This window comes from Pongo pygmaeus, chromosome 11, assembly GCF_028885625.2.
Source record: "Pongo pygmaeus isolate AG05252 chromosome 11, NHGRI_mPonPyg2-v2.0_pri, whole genome shotgun sequence".
Lineage (NCBI taxonomy): Eukaryota > Metazoa > Chordata > Mammalia > Primates > Hominidae > Pongo > Pongo pygmaeus.
The window spans coordinates 109,486,212-109,510,531 of record NC_072384.2 but is presented as its reverse complement, the minus strand read 5'-3'; the positions used below and the strand labels follow the sequence as shown (position 1 = coordinate 109,510,531).

General features: G+C 36.6%; 1 pseudogene; it reads right to left on the bottom strand.

Annotated features, from left to right (window-relative positions):
• Positions 1-3,644: 3,644 nt before the first annotated feature.
• Positions 3,645-6,104, bottom strand: LOC129031942 (gamma-crystallin F-like; annotated as a pseudogene).
• Between the last annotated feature and the right edge of the window lie 18,216 nt (positions 6,105-24,320).

Sequence of the window (24,320 nt, the reverse complement as noted above, 5' to 3'; positions counted from 1 at the left end):
TGCTGGACCTGTTAATACGCAGTTCATAAATTTTCCCAATTCTCCAGGTTTTGTTTTCAAATTTAGTAAAAAGCTACTCTCACCCAACCACTTGATATTTTCAAATGTTGCTGTGAAATATGAGGTCTTGCATCTTGAATGACAAATCTCTCCCTTTTAATTCCTCTGTAACTGACATGCAGGATTTTGTCTCATCACCTCAATTTAAATCCATTCTTTGGACCTAATAAAGACCTATGGATGGATCAGGGCCACTGATAGGTCAGGAAGCATCTGGGGCTTCTCTTGTTAAATTATCCTATCAGACCGTATATGCCTCCTTTAAGTTTCAGGGTCTATTAAACTGGATTCTATCTTTTCTGATTGTTTTCAATAGTTGAAAAGGTAAAGTGAATAAATAGGAAGGATTAGGAGGAGAATGGGATGGAGATAAAACAGAAGGTGCTTACAGAAAAGGTATCTGAAGTATCTTCTTCCCTCAGGTGTGGATGTAAATTGCAGGCAAAACAAGGCCAGGTAAGTAATTGAGGCAGGATAGTGGCCCAGCTACTCTTTGATAAGTAGCCACTTCCTGCCTGCCTGCCTATAGCTCTTAGTAAAAGATGTTTTGCTTTCACCTTGAAGAATGTGCTTATATAACATCTCTATGAATAATGAGCTGGACATGTGAGAAATCATCCATAGTAAGGGACATTCCAGAGCCACCAGGCTGTGATGAATGTAAAGGACTGATTCCCAATGATTGTCCTTTATGAAAACCTCATAAGCCTGCTTGTTTGTTGTTTTGTTTATTTGGTTTTGTCGTTGTTTGCCTGAGGTGTTCATTTTTAGAGGAGATTTTATCTGCTCAGAGATAGCAAAAGAGAAGCCTTAGGCTCAGCTAAATCACATTTTCCATGTGTTTTAAAATTGTTAAGTCACAATGCTTTTAGTGGGAACATGTGCTCTCAAGTTAGTTACAGACCCCCACCCCCAACACACACACACCATTTCTTACCAGTATATACCAGCCACTCCTTACATTCCCATTACCTTCTTGGCCACTGAAAGCATTTAGGTTTCCCCTTCCTGCCTCAGTTAGGTCAAGGCACTCTTTTTCCATAATCTAATGTTTTATATGAAACTATCTTATCCTAAATCCTCCAAAACCATTGATTCACGAATGATTCCTCCTTTTATGAGTGCATTCATTCAACACTGTTGGGCTTGCTTTGTGCCAGGCACACTCTGCTACATCCTTGAGAAGATACCAGTGTGTTTGAGACATTATCCTTATTTGTAGAAGTTTAGAATTTAGTATGGGAAGCAAATCATTTGTCTCCAGAAGGAACATTTCATAATTGAAGGGTCATCATTGGATAGGGAGAGGGAAAGTGGGTAGAATTCGCTAAGAAGTGACTGGTGCCTGAAGAACCCGTGTGTATTGTTGAAATTTTAATTTGTTGTAGCTAATGGAACAACCACATAAGGAGACAAGGCTTGACCTCACTCCTTCCCCATAGCCTCAATCAGTAACAGCTGAAAATTATAATTTAATTGAACATCTCATAGGAGGGTAGATTTCAGGATTTTATGTAACTTAATTTTCAGGATAAAACATCTTGAACTAAAATGCTGAAGGCTGAGCTGTATCTGAATATAAATTGCAGGTATTCCTTTTTCGTCTAGGTATCTTGGTCAGTACCACCCAATAGAAATAGAGTCATAAATGTAATTTTCAATTTCCTGGCAGCTACATTAAAAAAGTTAAAAGTAGCTGGGCGGGGTGGCTCATGCCTGTAATCCCAACACTTTGGGAGGCTGAGGCGGGTGGATCACCTGAGGTCAGGAGTTCGAGACCAGCCTGGCCAATATAGCGAAACCCCATCTCTACTAAGAATACAAAAAATTAGCCAGACGTGGTGGCGGGCACCTGTAATCTCAGCTACTTGGGAGGCTGAGGCAGGAGAATCGCTTGAACCCAGGAGGTGGAGATTGCAGTGAGCAGAGATTGAGCCATTGCACTCCAGCCTGAGCAACAAGAGCGAAACTCTGCCTGAAAAAAAAAAAAAAAAAAGTTAAAAGCACAAGTAAAATTAACTTTAACAATATATTTAATTTAACCTAATATATTCCAAAATTTATTTCAACATTAAATTCTGTGACATGATAATAAAGAGATATTTGCACTCTTTTTCGTACAAATTCTTTGAAATCTAGTGGGTATTCTACATTTAAAACATTTTCATTTGGACTAGGCCCATTTCTAGTGTTCAGAGCTACATGTGGCTAGCAGAGCTGTTCTAAATGCTCTTAGAGCATCTGCAAATATCTTGGAGCATGCATATGTGTGAGGTAAGTAAAATGTTAGACCTAAATAATTTAGCTACTTTATCCGTTTAATGTTCAGAGTTTCGGAAGTAACGTATTTGGTAGCTGATTGATATTTTTACTCCAGCAGAAAATAGTTTCTAGTGGTTCCATCTTAATCATGGCCATTTAATTCATCATAAACTTATTTCAAGAAGAGGTTGCCATTTGCGCAGTTACAGCAAACTCTTAAGCTGAGAAGAAATTTGGTTTTTCTTGATTACATATAAGCATGTACAATTTAGGATTTGGACTTAAAGAAAACCTTTTGGTATGATAGAATACTGAAATAGATTTCATTTGATGAACTCTATCTTTGTGCAAGGATATTGAACTCCGTTACAAAATTAGTCCCCATAAATTTCCTTTTTCTTTCTTATTGTTATGATTATCAAATGCTGATTCATAAACTAGATGTCATAAAGATTTATTTAAGTTTGAGGACAATATCGTCACAGCCAATGATGAGCTTTTCATTATTGAATTTTATTTTCCTGGTCATGTACCCTCTGCCTTTACTACTGTACTGTGTGCTTGTTTTTACCACTGCACACTGCCTGAGTGTTCTGTAGCTCCCTTAAGGAGAACTGTATTTTGAAGAGTTCCTTAAGGCTGTTTATTAAGATGGCACTTTCTTTCTTTATTTGTGCTCTGGACACATAAATATTAATAAATCTATTCAGTCAGTCACATATTTTTAGACCTCAGATGTGTCAGACATGGTATCTTAACAAATTTATCTCTATCCCTATCTCCCTCTGATGCAATTTCACTTAGCCAACCTACTTAATGCAATTGCCTAAAGGGATTTCTACTAAGAAACGAGTACCAAGGAGGGGACTAGATGTTTCACAACCAAGCTTACAGAACAGCTTCCTAGAAATGAGCATATGCAAAGCTATAGGAAGTGATTTAAAAGTGTTAACTCATGTAATCCATTTAACCTCATTAATAAGGTTTAATCTCATCACAACCTTGTGAGAGGAAGAGTATTATTTCCCCCATTTTTACATATTAGGAAACTGATGGTCAGAGATGCTAAGTAACTTGCCCCACAACTATAACTAGTAAGTAGAGTTGGGCCCGGCATTCTGGCCCCAGAGGCTGTGCTCTTAACTGCTGCCTCACACCCTCTTTCCACTGATACATGCAAGAAAATCCACATGATTCCCAGCATGATTTTTGCTGAGCCCTTCCAAGGAGGCTGAAAGGAACAGAGGATACATTACTGCATGGAACACACAGGAAATATTTTATTAGTTTCCAGATGGAGCAAAGGATAGAGTACAAATATTTCAGTAGAGCTCCACAGCTCTCCTTAGGGAGCCCACTCTAGCATCCTTGGCCCCCCAGTCGAGGTACCGCCTGTAGTCCCCCGACCTCAGCAGGTACTGCCGCCCCCAGTAGTTGGGCAGCTCATAGAGGACCCAGGAGCCCTCCAGTACATTGAAGGAGTGGATCTCACTGAGGTGGAAGTGGTCGTGAAGAGAGGAGCAGTCCTCAGTGATCTCCACCATCTGGCCCCTATAATCCTCTTGCTCATAGATCCTGAGCCTGTGGGAGCTGACCTGGGGGTTCAGCAAACAGCAGATGAGGGAAAGTCAGAAAACCTGACCTCATTTCAGCAGGCACCCCTGGGGAATGGACTTAAAAAAAATCTTTGCTGTATCAAAGGTGAGCAAACTAAGAGAAAGAGATTGCTAATACCAGGGGTGCTATGTATAGCTGGGCATGTTATCCACTGTGAAATTCAAGAGGGCATCATTCCCCATTCATTTGGTATGAATGATGCTCCCTAGGGCTTTTGGTACAATCTACATGAACAGACACACTGGTTCTGCTCAGGACCACTTTCAGGTATTTTATGTATTTGTTTCGTTCTCTCCTTTATAGACATGTGGTGGTTTGGGGCTCTCCCTGTAGGACATACAAAATAATCAGATTTTAAACAAAAAGATAAATGTGTCCCTGGCAACAGGTATTATTTTGAATCTCAGTAACATTAGGAGCTAAAGGGAGAGGAGGTTGAATTGCTTTTACCCAGGCAAGGCACAGATTGTTGGCAATTCCGGAAGAGAGTCCAGCCTGGGCAATCCCTTCATCTGTGCCTTTCTGCTTTAAGCCCTGCTGCTCTAACATGCTGAAAAGCAAGAGCCATCACAAAGACTAGGCTTCAGTTCTCAGCTCCAACATGTGCTCCTGCAAATCAGTTTTAGGTAATAACCAAAAATGGAAGTTCAAGATCTTGAAAGAGGCCTGTACAGCATCAAAGAGTATAAAATCTTTAGAAAAATGGAAAGTTAGGCTGTTTCTCCTGAGCTATTTCTGCCTTTCTCTCTTGAGCTGTTCTTCCTTCATCTGCTTGTTTCTTTCCCTTGTCGCAATATGTTTCCTCTTCCACCACTAAAACCCTCTTTAGGAGAGATTCTCAAAAGCAATTCCTCTTGTGGTATGCACAACTGCTAATAAGGTATTTTACATTGGTCAGCATTCTGTGTTTGCAAAGGACTGACATGTTGCTTCATTTGTTCTTCACAACACCCGGGAACATGTGGAGCAACGTTAAAGCCTTTTCCCCTTTTACTAGAAAACTAAAGACTGGATCTTACAGTCTGTAATTAGAAGAGTTGGAACTTGAAATTAGAAATCTAAGTTTTTGGGCTCCAATGCCAGACTGGGTCCTTATCAAGCTATTAAAAACCCTGTGAGGGGATTTCAGACTTCACAAAAGTGGTTCATTTTCCGGGACTCTGTCACAGTCAACTTAGGGAATCCCTAACTGTGAAATTCCAGGCTCCTGGGGCTTCATTTAGGTAACAGTGGGCCCTGCAGGAGCTATTGGAATCTCATTGTTGGTTACTGGTTTGCCCAATCGGAAGGCAGGACTTGAGAGCCCCTTGATGTTCATAATAATAGTTAATACTCGGGGGTGGGGATTGGCCTGTGCCAGGTGCCCTCCTTTCACCCTCATTGCAACCTCAGAAAGGAACTACTCTTATTAGTCCTAATTCATAGGTGAAGAGTACCGAGCATAGGTACTCTTCAAGAAATAGCCAAGTACCTAGTTTAGGACCACCTGAGAGCAAGGAATTCTGTTGCTCATTCATCACCTGTGGCATAGACGCTCTGAGCTAATGCCATGCACAACTTATTCCCAGTAGAGATGAATTTGACTTTAGCAAAATAAAATAAAATGTTCAGTTAAAAGCACTGCATCACATACTTTTTCAGTGGAAGGAAACCTTACGGATGTTAATAAAGGAAAAGAGAATATAGTTAGAGCCAGAAAAAAGAATGCTGCCATCCCATCCCATCGCCTGTCGTGTGAATCATCCATGTGGATCACTGATGCGACTCGAGGGCACGGAAGGGCCCGGGTGGGACTGCACTCACGTGGGGGATGAGGCGGCAGGAGCGGACCGAGTCGCTGAGGCCCATCCACTGCTGGTGGTCGACATAGTCGCCGCGGCGCAGGAAGTACTGGAGGCCCGAGTGGTTGGGCTGCTCATAGAGCATCCATCAGCCGCTGTCCACGCTCACAGAGTTGCAGCGGCTCAAGTAGGGCTGCAGGTTGGGGTGGTCGCTGCTGCATTCGTAGTGGCGGCCCTGGAAGCCCCGGTGCTCGTACAGGGTGATCTGCAAGGTAAGGCGAGGCAAGGCGAGGGCTCACAGGCCTGCCCCTACCCCAGTCTCCGGCCCCCGCCATGCAGGAAGCTCCCGGAGCCCTGGGCGTGGGCTGGGCTCACCTTCCCCATGGCTGGCTGGGCGCACGGCGGGGCAGAGCGGGTGGGGCGGCATTGTCGGGTGTTGTCATTGTTTGAAGATGGATTAAGGGATGATTGATTTATTTTTTAAAATCATTGATGATTAATACAGTTATTCATGATGCTTTTTAAATTTCAACTTTACTTTTAATCTAACGTATATAGCTTTGTGTGGAACAGATCCCTAAGTAAAACTTCCCATTAAGACTGAAAATAAATAGCATGTCTGTCTATATATATATGTGTACATATAGACGGATATATATAAATATATAATATATATTATATATTATATATAATACATATGTTAGTTAAGAAATCATGGAAAAAATTTTTTCGTTTTTTTGTATGAACAAAAGAAGATAAATAACATAAAATACATTAGGCACAAATCTTAGTAGGAATATTATTTTAAAATCTGGCATAAATCTTAGTAGGAATATTATTTTAAAATCTATATTTATCCTCTCCTCCCCAAAAGCTCTACTAAAGCACTTAAGCTTTTCCTCTAAGCTCTGGGGGTAGAGGGGTGGGACCCACAAATAGTCACAGAAAATAATGCAAAGTAAAATGAAGAATTCAACTGCTGTCAAATAAAGAATGCATTACTAAGTATGTTGGTGAAGAAAATGAAATACTTGAATCACCAGGGTCTCAAAAGTACTTTCTCCTAAAGGCTCGTAGCATGTTTACCCAAAGGGATTTGGGAAAACCTACTTCTTCCAACTGCTTTATTATTTGAAGCATTTGATCAATATTGAAACTATTCCCAAGACAAAATTCAAGTAATGAATTTCCTAATAACTGGATTTCTTCCTGAAGTATGTTTTTAAGCCATTCTGAGGATAAAATATTTAAAGCCATTATCTTCTCACTCTAAGTTATATGAACTCTGTAATTGAGTTTGTCTCAGTAAAAGGCAGTTGCAATTTCCTAACACTGATCATAGAAAAGTACCAAGGTTCTCAAAAGAGAACTAAAATTATAAAATTAAAAACATTGGTTTCTAAAAACACTGTAATAGAATATTTGTAATATATTTAAAATATTTGGTCTGTGAGTTTTTAAATATAATGTATAATATGCATTTACATATAATTAACCTTATGATAATAATTCACAAAATTATACTGGCATCCTTTTATACAAAATGAAGATGTTCAGTTTAGAGATCTCAGAGATTTTAGAGGTCGTCTTTATCATAAATTTCTATTTTTCACCAAAGAAGGAAAAACAGATATTAGATAGCAATTGCAAAAATAGACTGGCTTTATGTTTATTCTATTTTTAAAAACTGTAAATTAGGATACAGAAAAGTACGTCAGACTTGCTGTTGCATTCCCAAATTACCATTTAAAGGATAAAGCAACTGTTTGCTCAGATGTAAATTACCTTCACTATATTTGCTCCTTAGAGAAATTTCTTTCAAACGCCTATCTTAGTAAGTGTTTAGATAATTAAACCACCTTTTCTTAGAAAGCAAGGATGTAACACAGCTGCTTTGAATAAAATAATTGAATATTTCTTTCCACAGTCTTACTCTAGTTAATATCTGATTTCTAAAATTCTTCTCAAACACTGTCTTCTTCTTATTGTTCTTTTTTAAAACAGCTTTATTGAAGCATTATTGATGTATACAAAGAAATGTACATATTTAATGAGAATTTGATGAGTTTGGACATACACAGACACCCATAATACCATCACTACAATCAAGGTAACAGACATATCCAATACTTCCCAAAGTTTCCTCATGCCCCTCCTTTTTTATTTTATTTTCATGTCAAGAACACTTAACACAGTATCTTTACTTTTTTTTTAATGCACAATACCATATTATTAACTACAGGCACTGTGTTGTACAGTGGATCCCAAAAACTTAACTCATCTTGTGTAACTGAATCGTTATATTGATAGAACAACTCCTCACTTCCTTCACCTCCAAGCCCCTGGAAACTGCTATTGTATTCTCTGTTTCTGTGAGTTTGACTATTAAAGATACCTCATAAAAGTGGTTTCATGAAGTATTTGTTCTGAAACTGGCTTATTTCACTTAACATAATGTTCTCCAGCTTCATGTATGTTGTCACCAATGGCAGGATTCTCTTTTCTTTCTTTTTTTTTTGAGGCTGAATTATAGTCTGTTGTATGTATATACCACATTTTCTTCATTCTTCATCTGTGGAATGACACAAATTGTTTCCATATCTTGGTTATTGTGAATAATGCTACAGTGAACCTGGGAGTGCATTTTCTTTTCAAGATGCTGATTTCAATTATTTGAGATAAATACCCATAAGAGAGATTGCTAGATTATCTGGTAGTTCTATTTTTAGTTTTGTGAGGAAACTCCATACTGTTTTTCATATCTACTGCACCATTTCACATTCCCACCAACAGTGTATAATAATTCCAAATTTTCCACATCCTTACCAACACTGATCTTGTATTTTTTTGGTAACTACCATCCTAACAAATGTGAGATGATATCTCATTGTAATTTTGATTTGCATTTCTCTGATAACTAGTGATGTTTAACATGTTTTCATTTAACTGTTGGTCATCTATATGCCTTCTGTAAAGAAGCATCTGTTCAAATCCTTTTCCCACTTTTCCCGTGTTATTTGAATGCCAGACATTGTGAATTTTACAGTTTGACAGGTTGCAGGTTTTTTTTTTTTCTTCAGTCATTCTAAATAGTGACTTACTTAATTTTGTGGCACAGTTATGTTACATGATTCAGTTAGATCAGTTAGAACCTTTAAATGTTCTTTTATGCTTTTGGAATACTATACCCAATGCTGTGTGTGTTCGAGGCCTCTTTGCTCTGGCTGGTGGGAACAGGAATGATAGTGATAGCTAACCCTGTGTGAGCTCTGGGAATCTTGTTAGCCCCATGTTACAAAGTTACTAAATAGAAATCTGAAAGATTAATAGAAGTTGATGACAAAGAGAGTCACAGTAGGTCTAGATTATTAATGGGAACAGGGAGAGAACACAGCAAATGGAAGACATGCTCATGAGTGGATCACAATCACAGGCAAGATGCAATTGTGCTATTGCCATGTAAGCATCTCAGAGCACGAGTATGGTACCTAGCTGTCTCTCCTAGTTCTAACACTGACTAGCAGACAGTTTTGGAATAAACCTTCAGACTTGTTTCCTCTGGAGAATACATGTTAGACTCCTGCTAATTTACGTGCTTTACCTAAAGACTCTGCCTGAGTAACCTGGAGAAAGAAACTGCACAGAACCTATTGATGACTCATCTTATGGAGAGTCAGTAACAACTATCAGTTGATTTCCATTTTATAGATGATATTTGGCATTCTAGGTATTATTCAGATTACAGATTATTGTAGGTATTATTTCAGAGGAAAGTACTGCCAACAATTCAGATGAAGGAAGAATGTTGAACAGCAGAGCTTCTGTACTCAGCCAAGTAGTAGATTTTCAAATATAAGATTAAATAAATTATTTTAAGCAAAAGGACAAAGACAAACTCCTCAGATTAGACTAAAAGGAATATTCATGGCTTACCTTCACATAAACTAGGGCATTGAAATTTAAAGAGATTATTTAAAATAAGAAGGAAATACAGATGAGGTCAATTTCTCATCCTTGTCTTTCCTCCTTCACTTACACATCTAGGTTCATCCCTTCATGAGGAGATTTAAACCTTTTGTATGTAAGTTCATTCTGCCCTCTTTTAGCATCTCCTTCTTGCTTTTAGATGTGTCTGCTCAGATTTAATTTGAGGTGAGTTTCTAAATTATTATTCTAAGTTTAAGAGAACTAGAATTCTGAATCAACTGCTATTTCACCCAGAAGCCATAGGTACAGTCAGTTTCCTGGAGGACTGTGATACCACAAGATGAATTGTTCATGTGTGACTACAGCAAAAGATCTGGAACGATTCTTAACAAATTAATAGTAAATTAGGAACAAGTTCAAACCTGAGGCATTCTATTGCTTTGACTATTCCAGGGTGTTTCATTTGTTGAGTAATTACAAAGGCAGATTATTGAACCAATTCATAAAATGAAGACTAGCCTTCCAGAAACTATATTCTCTTCTCATGGAATTTTAAAATGAGGTTTCTTTCATTAATATACTTCACCTCTTTTACCCCAAAAGATAAGCAAGTAAAAAAACCTTACATAGTATCAAAGGATATATTAGCCCAATGAAAAGAAGATACATTAATGTCAAATATTTTCTTATGCGTAATTCCCTGTTACTACAAATAAAAAAGGCCCAAGAGACCTAACTATGTATTTCCAAACAAACAAAACAAACAAAAGCAGTGATCTGAGAGAAGACTGGATATGTTAAAACTGTATTCCCAAGACTATATAGATTGACTGTGAAATTATTTTTCCAAGAAATAAATCTGGGACAACTAGAGATCAATGTTTTTTCTAACATGTAGGAGAGGAGAGGATATACATTATTCAGTACTGTTTTCATATATTTTATAAAAGTTTTATACAGTGTTTTGATAACGAATTTTTGGGGTTTCTATTAAAGCATTTAGAGTATTCTAATACATCCTCTTCCTTTTCTGCATGGTGCTGGTGAACATCTGGTCCCATTCTTTTCTTCTGTATTTCCACATAGACTATAAACCTTTCATTATACATTCTTTCTGTCAATGTGTATTTATCTCACCAATTCTGTTCAGTACCTTTGCTCTTTCTGCTTGACCTGGGATATATTCCACTTTGTTTAGTGGACTTGTTACAAAACTCTAATGAAGTAACATTCCTGCCCAGCTCACCAGCAGTAGTGGAGAAAATAAAAATCATTTATCTGCATTTCAATTTCATTCAACTCAGGTCAATTCAGTGGGCTTATTTAAACACTTATCATGTGCTCATCATTATGTTAATACAGAGCAGTCACACATCAAAGATACTTATCAGGTACAGTGCTTTGTATTATTTCATTTATTCCCACAAAACTTCAACGTTTCTTTTCTCCCTTTTATAGGTGAGAAGATTAAGGCATCACTGTATCATGTTGCTTTATGTAGTTATGAGAATTAGATGAGCAAATAATCTAGCAAATTGCCTACCTTGTAAGTTTTTAATAAATATTTTCTCCCACTATATTTTTTACAGTTATCCAACTGAATGACCAGGCAGAAAATTCAGAGAACTGTCATCCATGATTTTAGTAAATAATAAATATAGACACTACTGCCTGAAGAGCATCAGGCAGAGGAGAGACAGAGGCTCCCATTATAAGTGGAGCTTGCTACACTAAGTGTCTTTACCCAGCAAATCCAGTGTTCTAGAGTGTGATTTTCATTTGTTACTGTGGGAAGTTGCAAGTGAATTGAGAATCTTCTGGTTGGAGACATTGCAAGTTCCTTTAGTGCCTCAATCTCATGCTCCTTTGGAAGATTGCACATACTCTACTTTAGGGAGCTGATTTTTCCTTTTTTAAAAACTCTCTTGTGAAGAAGAATTCTCTACTTCCCTTAGCAAAATATGTGGTGTCTTGTTATACTTTAGGTCAGGAAACACTTCCTTGAAACTCAAACTCATCTCTTCTGTGTTTAGTAGAAAAGCAGCATGATAATATATGGAATTTCATTACTAGAAGGGACTTTGGAAATCATTTGGATGAACATTCTGATTTTGCAGATGAGGTAAAACAATTGTGTCAGAATCCAGATTAAAACTTAGTTTCCTTTATTTTTAGTTCAACATTCTTTCTACTCTGCCATTCTGTCTCCTTATGGCTAAACAGAGTGTCATAGCTTTCAATCCACTTCCATTCACTGCATGAAAGGTGGCACATTTGTATGTCTGCCATAGAAGTTTCAATAAGTTCCCATAATACTCAATATTACTATCACTCCACAATGTTATTATTTTTTAGAAATCATACGTAAATGAACCTCACTGACATAGGTTTGCATACATTTACAAAAATAAAAATGGCTTCTTAAAAGGAGCCCATTAGTAGCTTGATTAAGTCAGTCCATTAATCCCATAGATGTTCAGCTCCACACAAGAGACCACATGAAACTTCATGATTATCTCAGAAATTTTATTATTGATATTTCTGATCCAGAAAACAATTATTAAATCTTCAGTTGGTGCCCCAGAACCAAAAAAAAAAAAGTTCATTGCAAGAAGAAAATAAACACAGCCTTATTGAGTATTATTAAAAAGAGGTGAAAGTCTCTCAGGCACAAGAAAAAGACTTGGTGGAACTGGTCAGTAACACAGAGAGATCAGAGGGCAAATGATCCACACCTGAATAGGCATGGAGAGCAAAATTCCAAAGGAGAAGAGAAATTTGAGAAATATAAAAAAATTTAAAGAATATTGGGACAAGCCAATACTAGCTATACATCTGGATGAGGAGTAAATCACAGATTTCCATGTCTTCTTTATGCTTTTGTTTTCCAAATGAATCCATGTTAAATTTATAATTTTTAAAAACCTTGACCATATGCACACACGTGGTTTTGTCAGTTTTTTGTTGGATGAGAAATAAAGATAGGAATTCTCTCTAAAGATAATGTTCAGAACAAAAAACACACAATTAACTTATTAAATTGAAAAAAGAGTTTCTAGAAAGCTGGCTGGAAATAGGGCTATCTCTGTGAGGTACAGAAAAGGAGCATATGGATGGTGCTTAACACTAACTTAAATTACTTCCAAGCCACCATTTTCATTTAATTAACAATTAAATAATAAATACATTAATAAAATAACAATTTTATTCAGGACCCAGTAGGTAGTTTCCAACTTTTTACAGCAGTAAACAATTCTACAGTGAGTATCCTTGTGAGCAGAACCTTCCTTCCAGGATGTTAACACCACTTCTACCATCTGCATTCCTGACCTGAAAAGTTCAGCTTATTTCTATCTTACTTTTCTTGCCTTAGACAGGTCTTTGGTTTGAGAATATGACTTTGACATTTCCCAGGCTTTAGAGTTTCACCAGTAAAATCTTAAGGAGAGCAGCAGGAACATTGCTGATGGGATTTAAAGCATGAGAAAAACAATCACAAATTTCCACTCCCTGAGGTGAACGCTTTGCATTTTAGGATGGGCTCTTTTAAAAGTATTCACTCATCTGACAAAGGGCTAATATCCAGAATCTACAATGAACTCAAACAAATTTACAAGAAAAAAACAAACAACCCCATCAAAAAGTGGGCGAAGGATACGAACAGACACTTCTCAAAAGAAGACATTTATGCAGCCAAAAGACACATGAAAAAATGCTCATCATCACTGCCCATCAGAGAAATGCAAATCAAAACCACAATGAGATACCATCTCACACCAGTTAGAATGGCAATCATTAAAAAGTCAGGAAACAACAGGTGCTGGAGAGGATGTGGAGAAATAGGAACACTTTTACACTGTTGGTGGGACTGTAAACTAGTTCAACCCTTGTGGAAGTCAGTGTGGCGATTCCTCAGGGATCTAGAACTAGAAATACCATTTGACCCAGCCATCCCATTACTGGATATATACCCAAAGGACTATAAATCATGCTGCTATAAAGACACATGCATGTGTATGTTTATTGAGGCACTATTCACAATAGCAAAGACTTGGAACCAACCCAAATGTCCAACAATGATATACTGGATTAAGAAAATGTGGCACATATCCACCATGGACTACTATGCAGCCATAAAAAATGGATGAGTTCATGTCCTTTGTAGGGACATGGATGAAATTGGAAATCATCATTCTCAGTAAACTATGGCAAGGACAAAAAACCAAACACCACATGTTCTCACTCATAGATGGGAATTGAACAATGAGAACACATGGACACAGGAAGGGGAACATCACACTCTGGGGACTGTTGTGGGGTGGGGGGAGGAGGGAGGGATAGCATTAGGAGATATACCTAATGCCAAATGACGAGTTAATGGGTGCAGCACACCAGCATGGCACATGTATACATATGTAACTAACATGCACATTGTGCACATGTACCCTAAAACTTAAAGTATAATTTTAAAAAAATCCTCTATTAACTTTAAAAAAAAAAAGTATTCAATTAGGAAAAGAGGAAGTCAGATTGTCACTGTTTGCAGATGACATGATTGCATATTTAGAAAACCCCATCATCACAGCCCAAAATCTCCTTAAGCTGATAAGCAACTTCAGCAAAGTTTCAGGATACAAAATCAATGTGCAAAAATCACAAGCATTCTTATACACCAATAACAGACAGAGAGCCAAATCATAAGTGAACTCCCATTCACAATTGCTTCAAAGAGAACAAAATAGGAATCCAACTTATAAGAGATGTGAAGGACCTCTTCAAGGAGAACTACAAACCACTGCTCAACGAAATAAGAGAGGACACAAACAAATGGAAGAACATTCCATGCTCATGGATAGGAAGAATCAGTATCATGAAAATGGCCATACTGCCCAAGGTAATTTATAGATTCAATGCCACCCCCATCAAGCTACCAATGACTTTCTTCACAGAATTGGAAAAACAACTTTAAAGTACATATGGAACCAAAAAAGAGCCTGCATTGCCAAGACAGTCCTAAGCCAAAAGAACAAAGCTGGAGGCATCACGCTACCTGACTTCAAACTATACTACAAAGCTACAGTAACCAAAATAGCATGGTACTGGTACCAAAACAAAGATATAGATCAAAAGAACAGATAGAGCCCCCAGAAATAATACCACACATCTACAACCACCTGATCTTTGACAAACCTGACAAAAACAAGAAATGGGGAAAGGATTCCCTACTTAATAAATGGTGCTGGGAAAACTGGCTAGCCATATGTAGAAAGCTGAAACTGATCCCTTCCTTACATCTTATACAAAAATTAATTCAAGATGGATTAAAGACTTAAATGTTAGACCTAAAACCATAAAAACCCTAGAAGAAAACCTGGGCAATACCATTCAGGACATAGGCATGGGCAAGGACTTCATGACTAAAACAGTAAAAGCAATGGCAACAAAAGCCAAAATTGACAAATGAGATCTAATTAAAGAGCTTCTGCACAGCAAAAGAAACTACCATCAGAGTGAACAGGCAACCTACAGAATGGGAGAAAATTTTTGCAATCTGCTCATCTGGTAAAAGGCTAATATCCAGAATCTACAAAGAACTCAAACAAATTTACAAGAAAAAAAAGACAACCCCATCGAAAAGTGGGCGAAGTATATGAACAGACACTTCTCAAAAGAAGACATTTATGCAGCCAAAACACACATGAAAAAATGCTCATCATCACTGGCCATCAGAGAAATGCAAATCAAAACCACAATGAGATACCATCTCACACCAGTTAGAATGGCAATCATTAAAAAGTCAGGAAACAGCAGGTGCTGGAGAGGATGTAGAGAAATAGGAACACTTTTACACTGTTGGTGGGACTGTAAACTAGTTCCACCATTGTGGAAGACAGTGTGGCAATTCCTCAGGGATCTAGAACTAGAAATACCATTTGACCCAGCCATCCCATTACTGGGTATATACCCAAAGGATTATAAATCATGCTGCTATAAAGACACATGCACACATATGTTCATTGTGGCACTATTCACAATAGCAAAGGCTTGGAACCATCCCAAATGTCCACCAATGATATACTGGATTAAGAAAATGTGGCACATATCCACCAGGGAATACTATGCAGCCATAAAAAAGGATGAGTTCATGTCCTTTGTCGGGACATGGATGAAGCTGGAAACCATCATTCTCAGCAACCTATCAAGGACAGAAAACCAAACACCGCATGTTCTCACTCATAGGTGGGAATTGAACAATGAGAACACTTGGACACAGGAAGGGGAACATCACACACCGGGGCCTGTTGTGGGGTGGGGGAATGGGGGAGGGATAACATTAGGAGATATACCTAATGTAAATGATGAGTTAATGGGTGCAGCACACCAACATGGCACATGTATACATATGTAACAAACCTGCACGTTGTGCACATGTACCCTAGAACTTCAAGTATAATAATAAAAAAGTGATAGAAATCCAAAAAAAATTGTGTATAAAGAAGACAACAACAACAACAACAAAAGTAGTACCGTTGCGTGTGTTCCTTTCGGAGATCATTGAGATTTTTGAGTGTGGCATTCTACAAATGTTGGATTGGGGTTCAATTCACTTCTTATATGGAAAGGCAGGATCAAACCTTTCATTAAGAGTCTATTAACAGGTTTATAAACCTGATTGGGTAATTCCATTAGGTATATAATACCAAATAATGTTACTATAATATATCACAGCATAATGGAAGAGCTGGAAATAGGACTTGACTGCACTCCTATGAGGATGATAAATGCATCACTAGTCCTGTAGTCTACTTGTCACTCGTTTACTTTCCTAGAAACAGCAACTCATGTGATGCCAAAAAATCCACCAGAGAAAAAAGAACGGGGAGAACCCAGAGGGCACAAGGGGTAGACCCTCCTAGCTATTTTCAACACTGACGTTAGGGCCGAGAGATAATGTGAGACACTGAAAAAGAGTCTGCTTTGAAGCAAAACCCATTCTTTTATACTTAGTCCATGTGTCTCTCCCTTAGTCTGTGACATCAGGTACTTGTTGTTGAGAAATAGAATACTATTTGTTGATGTTTGAAAGGAAGTTTGTGTAAACTGAAAAAAAAAAAATTGTCGTATTTATTTCCATGTGTAAACTTGGTAAAATAATAGTTCATAACTACTGAAAAACCTACAGTATGCCAGGCCCTGTGCTAAGCCTCTTATAGGGATTGCCTGTATTAATACTCTCAGCAAGCTTATGTGGCAAGTGCTTTATTGCTCCCCATTTTACAGGTGAGAAAAGGAGGCACAGTCATATTAAATAACTTGCTCCAGATCACACAGCTAGCAAGCCATAGAATACAAACAAAATGGGGAATTACAACTGTAACCCAAGGTTTTAGCTTGTTCACCACAGTAGCAAGTGGATACTTTACTCATAAATAAATAGCTCAGTCTATTAGTTTAAGTAAAAATTCTATAAAACACTACATATATCATACAAAGTAAAAATATATTGCATTGATGTATTTTAACTATACAGTGATAAGGATAAAATATTTTCTGCTTTTAATAAAACAGACACTTCTAGAATTAAAGGCATCATCACAAAGCCTTTGAGTACTGCAGTTTCATAAACCATAAAATAGATTATAATAGTGTGTCAAAGAATTGTTAACAAAATAGATTATAGATAGGATGCATTTGAACACAGGTAATACAAAGCTGAATATAACTGGTGTAAATAATAAGGACATTCATATTTAGATAAATACATGGCAGTCTAGAAAAAGGTTACCCTTAGGAAAATGCCATGCTCTGATTGGCGTTAGCCTAGGCTTTGAGGCATGGGGGAATGAAAGTACTATGGAATTGGTCTAGAGATGAGAATTACTTTCTTTTAAGTCATGTGAGCTTTATTAAAGACAGGTAGATACCTGAGCCCCATCACTGCTTTGTTAAGAAAGAGGGAGGTTGAATAGCTGCTGCCTTATGTCCATTACATGTGATTATGTACATTACAAGTCAAAAGAGGTAACAACCATGCATGGATGTATTAGAAAGCCTAGGTAAATTTTAATTTAACTCTTTCTTGAGCCATTTCTTGTTGATAGGTCAATTAATATATGAAATAATATCATTTTAAAAGCATACTTTTACATTTAAATCTTTTAAATGTCAACCTCCCATACTATGACAGTTACTTAATGTTCAGTTGCCTTTTCTATCCAGAATTGCTTTTTATTTATTTGGTTCATGTGAAAACATTGTACAAATTATAACCTATATTTATTAAATGGAAAGTACAAAAGTAGAAATTATGAATTTTTTTCTCCAAAGTTATTTTTCCTTGTCAAGCTTTATTGAAAATCTAATAAGAATTAAGAATAGGGTAAAATAAAGTTACCTAAAAGACACAGGGACCAAATACTATGAAGGTAAACCTTCGGATCTCCTAAAGCTGTACAAAATATTTCTGATTATGGTGCAGGAGAGATGAAATCAATTTAAATATATTATATTTTACTCTTGATTTAGTTATTTGTTTTTCTTGAAAAACTAAGAAAATATCCATGAAAATTTCAAAAATTATTTTTGCAAACTGTGAAAAGCACATTATAAGCAGCTGAAGAAGCTAATTCTGTTTTGCTAAATTTGACCAGATAGATTAGACCTTCCAGTTATTTTGGCCACCTAAAAATGGTAACCTTCCTAGGGTATGGGTGGCCTAGCAGCAGAATTGTAAAGAGGAGAGGTCTTAGGTGGGTAGTCTAGTACTTTAGGATTGTATGGGTCATCTAGGGTAGGATCAGGTTTAGACAACTGCCTTCTTTTGTAAATGAAGTACTGTGAATAAGTTTTTGTGAATACAGTTTTACAGCCACTTTCATTTCTTCACATGATATCTGTGGCTGCTTTCACCTTACAGCAGTAGAGTTGTATGACGGTCACAGCGTGACCATAAGGTGAGAAGATAAAGAAGAATCATAAGACACAAATAAAAGAAAAGATATCTATGTTCATGGGTTGGAACAATTAATATTGTCAAAATATCCATACTACCTAAAGCAATCAGCAGATTCAATGCAATGCCTATCAAAATTCCAATGACATACTTCACAGAACCAGAAAAAAAAATCCAAAATTTGTATGGAGCCACAAAAGACCCAGAATAGCAAAACAAATCTTGAGCAAAAAGAACAAAGCCAAAGGCATCACACTACTTATTTTGAAAATCAACTACAAAGCTATAGTAATCAAAACAGCATGGTACAGACATAGAAACAGACACATAGACAAATAGGACACTATAGAGAGGCCAGAAATAAATCCACACATTTATAGACAATTGATTTTGCCAAGAATACAAAACGGAAAAAGGATAGTCTCTTTAATAAACAGTTCAGGGGAAAATGGAATATTCACTGTAGAGGAAAGATATTAGACCCTCATCTTATACCATATACAAAAATAAACTAAAAATCTGTTAAAGACCTGAAACATGAAACTATTAGAAGAGAAAAAGTAGTAGAGAAAAAGCTCTATGACATTGGTCTGAGCAATGATTTTTTGAATATAACCCCAGAAGCACAGGCAACAAAAGCAAAAACAAGTAAGTAGGATTATATCAAACTAAAAATTTTCTGCACAGCAAAAAAATAATAATAATAACAGAATGAAGAGACAACCTACAGAATAAGAAAATAAATATTTTTTGAAGCGCACATCTAGTAAGGGTTTAATATTCAAAATATACCAGGAACTCATAAAATTTAAGAGCAAAGAAACAATCTGATTTTAAAAATGGGTAAAGGACCTGAACAGACATTTTTCAGAAGAAAACATGCAACTGACCAACAGGCATATGAATAAATGCTCAACATCACTCATCATCAGAGAAATGCAAATTAAAACCATAAAATAACATAACACCTTACACCTGTTAGAATGGTTGCTAGAAAAAAGATGAAAGATGAGAAGTGTTGACTAGGATGTGGAGAAAGGAAATGTATGGATGGAATACTGTTGATGGAAATGTAAATTGATACAATTATTATGGAAAACAGTAAGGAGATTCCTTGAAACCTTAAAAACCTACCATATGATCCAGTAATACCACCTCTAATAATATATCCAAAGAATATGAAATCAGTATGTTGAGGAGATATCTGAACTCCCATGTTGATGGTAGCATTATGCGCAATGTCCAAAATACAGAATCAATCTAAGTGCTGGATAGAGAAAATGTGGTATATATCCACAATAGAATACTATTCAACCATAAAAAGGAGGAAATCCTATCATTTATGACAAAATGGATAAACTTGGATGACATTATGTTAAGTGAAATAAACCCAGCACAGAAAGACAAATATCACATGATCTCACTTTTATGTGAAATTTTAAAAAGTCAAATTCATAGTAACAGAGTAGAATGTTGTTAGCAGAGGCTGGAGGATGCGGGGTGGAATGAGGAGATGTTGGTAAAAGGATACAAAATTTTAGTTAGATGGTGGGAATAAATTTTGGAGATCTATTGTACATCATGATGACTACAGTTAATAATGTATACTTGAAAATTGCTAAGATAGTAGATTTGAAGTGTTCTCATCAAACACAAAAAATAATGAATATATGAGGTAATGGGTATGTAAATTACCTTGATTTAGCTATTCCACAATGTATAATCAGTAAATTGTCTTGAATGAATAAATTTTGAATTTCTCCTTCTCATAGTTCTTTTCTTCAAAATTTTCATTTTTAACTTCCAGTTTGCCATATGGTGCCACCTAAACCTGAACCTCTCCACACATCCTCCAATGTATACAAATTGGAAAAGACAGAATGTGAAACAATCCACATACTGTACCTCAGCCAGCCTAGGAGAGGAAGTATGCAATTTACTATAAGCAGTGAATTGAATATTCAGATCCTGTAGACCTAGTTCCAGATCTCATACCTGAATAGAAAGTCATCAGAAAATGTGATGAGTGTTTGGAAAGGAGGAATTGGGTGTGGGAAGCCTAAGGGATATGGGTAATGATGAAACACAGATGTAATAAACTCCTCAAATAGAACAAATCACATCCCCAGAGGAAAAATGCAGAAGAAAGGTTGATATGTCTGAGCGATGACTATGGGAGAAGCCAGAGCATGAAAGTTCATGAGGTATGGAACCTGAGGCAGTGGTCTTGCTTCTGGGAGAAAAGAGGGTGACTAGGACATTGAAGGAAGAGAAGCTCTTGGAGAGCCTATGGTGAAGGTAAAGAAAAACATAAGATGAAAAATTGAGGATCCTTAAGAAATGAAACACAATTGTAAAATTGCAAATAAATACCTAAACTCTTCCCTACCCACCTCACAACTAAAACAGCATGCAAAAGACATTGCTCCTGACCAAGAATCTAGCCTTTCAAAACATAGTTAGCTTTTAGATACAACTGTTCTGAGCTTGTTGGGGTTGGGGAGATAACAGAAAATAAAAATGACATCATATAAAATATTATAATAAGAGAACAGATAATGATAATCAAAACATTTTAGCAGATAAAAATATTTTAAACTATATACACACAAGTGAAGAACACTAAACATACTGCTCAAATTTAAATGAAGTACCAACAAGTAAGAATTTGCAGATGTAAAAAAAATTGAATCAAAAATCTTTCAACTTAGAACACAAATAAACCAAATTTCCATTTTGTTTTGTTAATGTAATCTTGCTCAGCTTTTAGGAGTTGGGAAACAAGGGTCCTTGAGCCATACTGGCATGCAGTCCCCTGTACTGCCATGTGGTCTAAGGAAGGTTTGAGAAATATTATACCCACTGACATTTCAGCTCAGTTACTGGCAACCTCTGTCAATGTCTTCAATTCTGACTTCCAAACATTTCTGAGTTCTCTTAGTCGAACACTATGCAGAGTCCAATTTCCACATAAAATTTTCACTGGTATTACATTTATCTTAGGTATGTTATACATATCTTCATTTTCTAAATAAGTGATGGGTTTTATTACAGAAAAGGATTTTGATTAAATGTGCTTTCTTTACTTCCATTATAGTTGCAGAACCGCAAGATCTGGCTCTCCCCTAAAAAGCTTTTTGATTTATTGTATATGGGTCCATTTAAACTGAGATGTCTCTGCTTTCAATTCATAATAAACATGTTTTTAAAGTGCTATTGATGAGTATTAATTGTTTTCCTACACCATACTTATGTAGGTTATATTATGAGATCTGTGCCTAAAAATTTTATGCACTATTGTCTCAAAGTACATACATTTCTAAGAACAAAGGTTTTGCCCTTATCTACTTAGTTTTTTTTATATTTCTAGTAACTACTTTTTACTCATTAGTTCTCTTCTGAAGAATGTAATTACATTATGCTTATTTCTAAGGAGTAGACAGAAATAACACTAATCTTATGTTGAGGAAAATCTGAGACATCTTTTAAAACCAAAACTGTAAACGTGTTTTAATTAGAGCCTACTAAATTTTTATTAAATTTCATGAATTTAAAAGGCTGCAGACCTTCAAATAAGATTTGGTGTGATTCTACAACTTCTTCACCCAGGAAAACTTCTTGACACTTGAAATCCTTCCATCACCACCTAAGTCAATGGAAGAAGACAGAACAGCTTTAGAACCAACCGTACATATGAGATTCAAAATATATTAGGCACAATCCTCAAGTGTGGGGAATATTTTTTTAAATGTCCTGTTGAAAACAACAAGAAAAGTATTTTTCTACTAATAATTGGTCACTAATCAAATTTCCTATATTGAGAAAAATGATTTTTAGGAATAAAACTAACAGATCAAATATTGAAACAGTACAGTCTGCACAAATTCAGCAAGGATTTTGGCAGGTGGTTCCTTGCTTTGCTACTTGCGGCGGGAACAGGATTAATTGAATGGAAAAATATTTCAAATATTTTCAATAACCTGTATTTCCAATTTCCCCTCTAAACGCTACACAACCGTGTGGCTTTCATGGATAATTATGTAACATGTTGCATTTCCTCCACATACTTTTAAAAAATGTTTAGTGCTTCTCCAAATTATAGGTAAATTTAATATGTATATTAATTTGTTGAGCTCTTATATGATATTCAAATGAACAGCATTTGAGACTTAATATTTTCTAGATGAAAGAGATCTCAAAGATAATCTAATCCAGCCCCAGCACTTAATGGAGGACAAACCCAAAACGGTGATGTGATTTTCCAATGTCTCAACATTAGTGTGTGACAGAATTGGGACTGCTGATCACTATTTATCCATTCCCTCTTTGGTGCGGTTTGTAACACATCCTGTGGACTCAGGCATGGATGCTGCCATTTTGGAGATCACTATATGCTTAAGAAAAGAAAACCTAGAGAGTCTACTCTGTAGATACATTTGTGTAAATAGTGCCAAGCCCTACACAATTTTGTGTTAATTTCTCCAGTGGAGTATTGCCAGGGACCTATTCCTCTTTCCCCTCATTCCTGAAAAATATTAGAAGTAGGTTGTTATCATAAAGTAATTTCAGAGGCACAATCCTCAGACAAATGCATCTTAAATACCAAATATGTAAACTTTACACAAATCCTGTGGCTATCGTGAGAGTGTGCCTTGCAGACCATCAACTACTGGAAGAGTCATTGTTCAAAGGCTAGCTGTTACACTCCGTAATCATTATATTTTGCAAAAACTGTGATTTGCAACTGATGGCTGAATGAAGCAGGGATACTCAGGCAGACCCATTCATGGGAGAAAAAGCACTCCTTTGATGACTGAGTTTGGCTTGAGAACTTTAGATGATCTTAGACTACATGACAGTGTCAGGGGCTGCGTGCTAGCATAGAGTGCTTCCACTCATTATCCTCCCCATGTTTCCTTCAGTCTGGGTCAGACTTGCTTCACAGTGTGAGAGCTCTCTCAGTACATTTTTTGCTTCCTTGCCATCTTGTCTCTCACAGGAATTTCCTCTAATAAAATCTTTCATATTTAATTCTCCAGGCTAGAGAGCTAAAGAATCAATTCCCAGCTTGCAACCATTTAACCCCATTGCTATTGTTTAGCATCTTTTTTCTTCCTCTTCTTTCTACATTTTGCCTCTTTTGACCAGATAGCAACTTCCACTCCACTGGGCATACCAATGGTTTTTATGTCCACACCTAACATACCTCTGAGGTATATCACTAGATTTCAATTTTGCTACACAAATCTCTGTTCCTACTGGAGCCTTGGTAGACTTTCCACCTGCCATTAAAATAGAATTAGAAGACTGTTCATGGAAGATGAAAGAAGTGTTTGGGGGGCTATTCCAAACTAGCAGCTACCTTCAGCCATAATTTAGAAAAAGCAACCACATTTGTTAAGTAAGAGCCCGTCTTCATAGATAAGATCTATCTTCATAGACATTTTGGATTTAAAATTATAAAAATCTTGAAATCCATATAATATTAACAGAGTACAGCATAAGGAACCCCAAAGCACTAAAAATATATGAATATAAAGATCTATTATTGTCTAAATTACAGGAACATGAATGAGTCTCTGAAAGTAGGAAAGAAGTGTGTTTTTATTAGTATCAGCTTCATGACTCCATAGAGATGGGAACCTGACTAGTCAACAGGGAAGTAAAACTACTGAAGCCCAGAAGAAAAGAGAAGTGAGAGGTAAGTGGCCAAGCAGTTA